This window comes from Tetrao urogallus (assembly GCF_951394365.1).
Source record: "Tetrao urogallus genome assembly, chromosome: 16".
Classification (NCBI taxonomy): domain Eukaryota; kingdom Metazoa; phylum Chordata; class Aves; order Galliformes; family Phasianidae; genus Tetrao; species Tetrao urogallus.
The window spans coordinates 11,753,217-11,758,951 of record NC_136829.1 but is presented as its reverse complement, the minus strand read 5'-3'; positions in this window follow the sequence as shown (position 1 = coordinate 11,758,951).

Genomic DNA, 5,735 nt, shown 5'->3' with positions numbered 1-5,735 from the left:
GGGGGAAGAAAATCATGATTTAACACTACAATGGAATATTGTATATGTCATTTTAAACATTCTTAGTCCCTGGTACATGTTGCTGGATGACCTCTTTTTAAAAAAAAAAAAAGGAAAAAAAAAAAAAAAAAAAGGAAAAACAGAAAAAACAAAAGATTCTTCCACTGCTGGAGCTGGCCCTATTGGATGTTTGGAGCTGGATTAGGCAGGAGGTGTTGATAACTTCTGTAAAATATGTTAATCCACCATTCTGCCCATAAATTTAACAGTTTTTCTGTCAGTGTCTTCAACTCTGTGCAAGTTACCAATTTCTTGACACTTAAATGAATAGTGAGAAGCTGGAAAGAGTTGTATGTGGCAGTGCTGAATGTGCCAGGCATCATGAAGAGGCGTGTATGGACTGGTGTGGCGCTAGTTGGGAGTAGAAGTCAATGCCTTGTTCTTATGGAGGGACCAAGCTGCATTGCTATTGGTTCATTTAGTTGAATTAAAATGTTATTCAGAGATGTTTAATGCATATTTAACTTATTTAATGTATTTCATCTCATGTTTCCTTCCTGTCACAAAATTGACTAATGCTTTATGGTATGAAAAGGCACCTGTTCTAAAGCCAGTGACTAGAACTAAAAATCTGCTGCTGTAGTGATGCAAGATTCTTCTGCCTCCTGTAGTTTTGGGCACTACGCAATTGTTGGGAGTTTTGATCATCTGAGCATTGGGAAAACAGTGGTCAGGAAACTGTTTTTGTATGTAAATAAGTCTATCTAGGGGAAAAAATATTAGTAGTAAACTAGTCCTATGCCGTAAAAAGACCAATCCTGTTTGATGATGTAGCATCTAAAAAAAAAAGAGGAAAAAAAAAAAAAAAAGAAGAAAAAAAGAAATTAAATAAAGCCCCCAAATTAATGTTTCTTTTGTTACTGTTGTCATGCTCTGATAGCTTTGGCGGGGAGGGAGCAGCATTATCTGTCAACTTAGCTTGTTTCTAGCATAAGGAAACCGGTAGCCGTGTTTCAGGAAGACTTTGCCCTGCCTCATTTTAAAATCCTTGTGAGCAGCCCCACTCTGAGCATCCTTTACCGGGGTGCTGTGTGTTGTTCACAGGAGCCGTGCTGATGCTGAGGTGCTGCAGAACTTCACATTTCTCAGTTTAGTTGGATTCGTTGGTTAAGATGCTTACTAACGTATTGAACGTGAAGCAAAGGTAATTTTGTTTATTTTCTTACAAAACTCAGAAACTCCATGTGCTGTAACGTGTTGGGCCTCAGTAGATGAACTAGCTTCTGAGCAAGTGAGCCCTTGTATAATCTTAGATCCTATGCCCAGAAACAATTGCTGACAAAGTTTTTGTAGCACCATTCAAGGTTAAGAAACATCTTCAGAACGTGGCTTCTTCCATTCCTTTTTTGCTCCTGGGATTCCTTGGGAAGGGTGTTTGGGCAGCTGCTGTCTGCTGTGCTCTTCTCCATCATTGCCTTTGGTATTTGTTCCATTTGTTTCTCAAGTGCAAAAAAGTGAAACTTCATGTGAGATTTAACAAGAAAATGGCTCTGGGGGGATGAAAAACTGTTTGGTGTTTTCTCCTTAGGAGCACAGCTCTGGAAGTAGCGACAGAAATGAGAGGGTTGTTACTTCAAAATGTTACTGCCTGCTTGTCTGCTTAGGATGGAAGGACAAAGAGCTGAAGTGTGGCTGCAGCGCTGTGCCAGGAGAGCAGAGCACAGAGGTCAGTGTGACAGAGTGGGCTGAGGGATGAGACAGAGGAGCAGAGGAGTGCGGACTTCTACAGAAGCAGTTGAGAGGGCCTTTTCAGAAACATGAGTTGTAAATAATGGAAAAAAAGGTAATTGTTGGCTTTAAAGAATGTATTTGAGAAATTTCTTCACTGAAGTGAGGCTGAGTTACCCGGTGTCTTTAAGAGGCTGTGTATACCTTGTTTTCACTAGAAATGTTATTGGAGGAGCTGAAATCCTAATTTGCTTCACAGTATATAGCATTAGCTTTGAGAGCCCTAAAAAACAGCCTCAAAAAGTATTTAAAAAAAAAAAAAAACAAAAAGCAAACAACCTTTTCAGGGCAGAGAATCGAAGCTTTACGCTGATCATCTCTTGTGAGTGTGTCTGTTAGAGCACTCCAGGCAACTGTTCCATATGGCTGGCAATCACTGCTGGCACAGCAGCTTTGAATGAAGCAGAAAGTCACAGAACATCCATCCTTCTTGCACTGTTCCACACCCACGCTGATGGTTTGGAACTTCCAGTCATTGTGAGCAAGTTTGTCTTTGTGGTTTGCACTCAGGTTTATAAAGAAGTCCCACAAAGAAGAGTTCTGTGTGCTGCTCAATGCCTTACAAAGGCACGGTGAGAGATGTGCAGGACTGAGCAAGCTGAGGGTGTACCCAGAAAGCTGCAGTCTGCAGGAGGGCAGACCCACACCTCCAGCCCTGAACAGGACTCAAATTAACTTTGTATCTTTGGCAGCTTTAACAAGTAATAATCGAGGTCTTTCCTAACAGTTTTTGATGACAACTTAGACAGTAGCTTTGCTTTTGGTGGACTTAAATGACTGCTGAGTAGAATCCTTGTTACCTGCCCTTTAGCCAGACCCTTCTTTCATATGCAACAGAAAGAACAGTGAAGGTATTTTTTCTTGCAGTTCCTAAAGGCCAGTCTGTGGAAATGCTGCAAAAATAATCCAGCTTTTATAAACCGTCCTTTAGATGCTGCTGCTGGGAGAGCTTTTGTTTGGTATTACAGGGGGCGGATATTCTGGAGGGCACTGTGTATCTTAGGCATGAAGTGCAGAGCTCATGGATAACACTATCATCTGGTGTCCTCCCACAGCAGCAGCTGCTAGGAAACTGTAGTTGATACATGGTAGTAGAAAGCAAGTTATTACTTATTCTCCTTACTGCTCTGTTCAGATACATTTACTGTTAGTTTTTCTAAGAGCCAGCAGAGGCTGCTTTGGCAGTGCTCTCCTTGTGGAGCTCTGGCACTGCTGTCTGCGCAATTTGGGTGCCTCTGCAAACAGTTCCAAAACATCTCAGAGCCGAAGCGTGCTGAGGAGTGAATGAGAAAACCATTTCTGCTCTTTTCACTTGGCTGCTCCCATCTTACAGCACCGCTCCGTGTGTGAGCGATGGCGTCCCTGTGCGCTGCAGCTGTGCGGTGTGGATGCACAGCAGTGGTGTGTGCAGGCCAGGCACCCAGTGCTGGTTCTTGTCAAGTAGCCGCAGGGCCCAGTTAAGTTAATACTACGTATGTAATGCTGAGAGGGACTGATGTATCATAATGTAATTTTCTAAAAATACAGGATTGTAATAGCTTGGTGATGGTATTCAGTGTTACTTCTTTTCTGCTGAAATGCTGTTAGTGGGATAAAGCTGGAAATTCAGTTTACAAATTGCTAGACTTTCTTCTCACCAATAAACCATAAAGGGTTTCTAGTTGCTGCACTTGTGAACTTGCAATTCTTATTATAACCTTGACTTAGCAGTCAGTATACTTACATGGTGATGTGGTACAAAAGGGATCTTAATGTCATGGTGTTTGACACTGCACTCACCAAATGCAAGAAGCTCCTTCTGTGTCATCCCCCTTAAAAAAAAGTGTTGTTTTCATCGTTTAATTGGAACACCTCCTTCATTCATGGGTGCAGTAGTGACCTGTGGAATTCTGAGCTCTTCACGCTGTCCTTACTTTGCTTTACATTATGTCCCATCATGTCATATCTCACATTCTGTTTTCTATCTAAAGCAGCTGAGGAAAAGCACAACCAAAGAGCCCTCTGTTTGCAATGGATGAGCACATAGGAGCAGCCCTCTAACCTCGTGTGCTGTGCAGCAGTACCATGAGCAGCATGAAGCAGCTCATGGTACTCAGAGTTGCTTTTCAGTTCTGTTTGCAAACGGGTCAGCACCCATTACTCAGATCCTCAAGTGAGCAGGTTGAAAAAGGACAGGTGCTGAGTTGCAGTGTGCACATCTGTGTGTGCAGGGTTTCTTTGTGTGTTGTTATTATTCAGAAACAAATACGAAAAAAGGTGACTGTGTAGGACTGGGATTAGTTACATGCCATACCTGGATGTTACTCTTCTTCGTAACTGGATGCATTTCTACAAGTCTGATTTACTGATGAGGAAATACATAGATCAGTGTGTGGGCATTTCAGAAAGAAAAGTGACTACTGAGCGAGGCTGCCTGCTCCTGCGGGCTGAAATCTTCTGCAGGTTCGCTCCATTAAGAGCTGACAATGGGCTGCAGTGCTGCTGTGAGCCATCAGAGGCAGTTAGACAAACAGGGGTTTGTTGTTCAAGCAGGCAGTGCGGATCCTTTGCCCACATCCGCCAGCGATTTCTGTGTTACCCCCACTGCCTCGTGCTCTGAATCACTTTGCTGATGGGTGTCAGTGCTGAAGGGACACAGCGCTGCACTGCAGCCTCTTGTTTGGATGAGCTTCCGAGGACAAAGTAGTTGTGTTTCTGCTACTCAAATCTGCTTATCTGTAAAATTTGTTTTATCAATTGATTGATTTTTTTTTAGTTTATTTTTTTTACTGGATAAATGTAGGCTTTTCATTGAAACAACACAAGTGAGAGCTGTTCAGAAGCCTCTTCCATGAAACATTCTGATATGCATTTTTACTTCATTATACCTATCATGGGCTCTGCTGTTTCCGTGGCTTCATTTCCTTTTACAGAACTGCTTTCACATTTTTACCTTGGAGAGTAGAAGTTTGACAACTGTCCTAAGCTCCCACAGAGATGTTTTCTCCCTGGTCCAGGCCCAGGTTTGTCTTGAAGCATCTGCATGAATCTCTCCAGTCTGTGAGTAAAGAAACAAGGCTGCATTTCCCTGAAGCAGATTTTGAACCTTGGATCTTTCTCCTATAATGTGTCATTGGAAAAGGGCCTTTTCCAGATGGCAAAGCAAAAGAAGATAAGAAAACAAATGAATTAAGGGATTAATTGAACCTGCGTATTACAAGTTGACATCATACATCTGGCTTTTTGGTTTATATTTCTCCATTGGTACACTTCATTCTCCTTTAATAAGTTCCTAATTCTGTGACTTTTTTTCAAGCTTCTGAAGTGCCTACGAAGAGCTGAGGAGCAGCCTGCAGGGAAGTGCTGTCCCCAGTTTTGCTGTACTTTCTTTTTTTTAATCAATTTTTTTTTCTTCAGTGGAGAAACTCGCAAGACCAGAAGAGCCTTCTGAACTCCCTCATGTTTGGGTTGGCACAACTCCCACGTGTAATTATCCATACACAGCTACTTTCAGAAGGACTTTATTAAGGCCGTACAAAGTCAGGAGCTGGGAGATGACAGAGCTGAGCTGCGGGTTTGGCTGCTTGGAGGGAGTGAGAGGTGCCTCTGATGCCCACTGCAGCACTGGGCTGTGGCTGACCAGGGGGTGTCCAGCAACAGCACTGCCTGGCACTGCATCAGCTTAAGTCTTCTTAAGATCTGTATAATGTGGTTTTTGAAGCGTCACCTGAATCACTGTGGCACAACACGGAACCCACCAGTACGTCAGGGCCGACTGCTGTGTGCTGTGGGGCTGCAGGTGGAGCAGCAGCTGCTGTGTTTCACTGCCGTGCTGATCAGTTTGCTCCTGGTGTCCGGGTGCAGTCAGCCATCTCCTTTCTGTCCCCTGCTGCTTCCATGCAGTGTGCTCATAGTCAATACGAGGCTTTTAGATTCAGTGTGGATCGGTTATCAGATCGTAATGATTT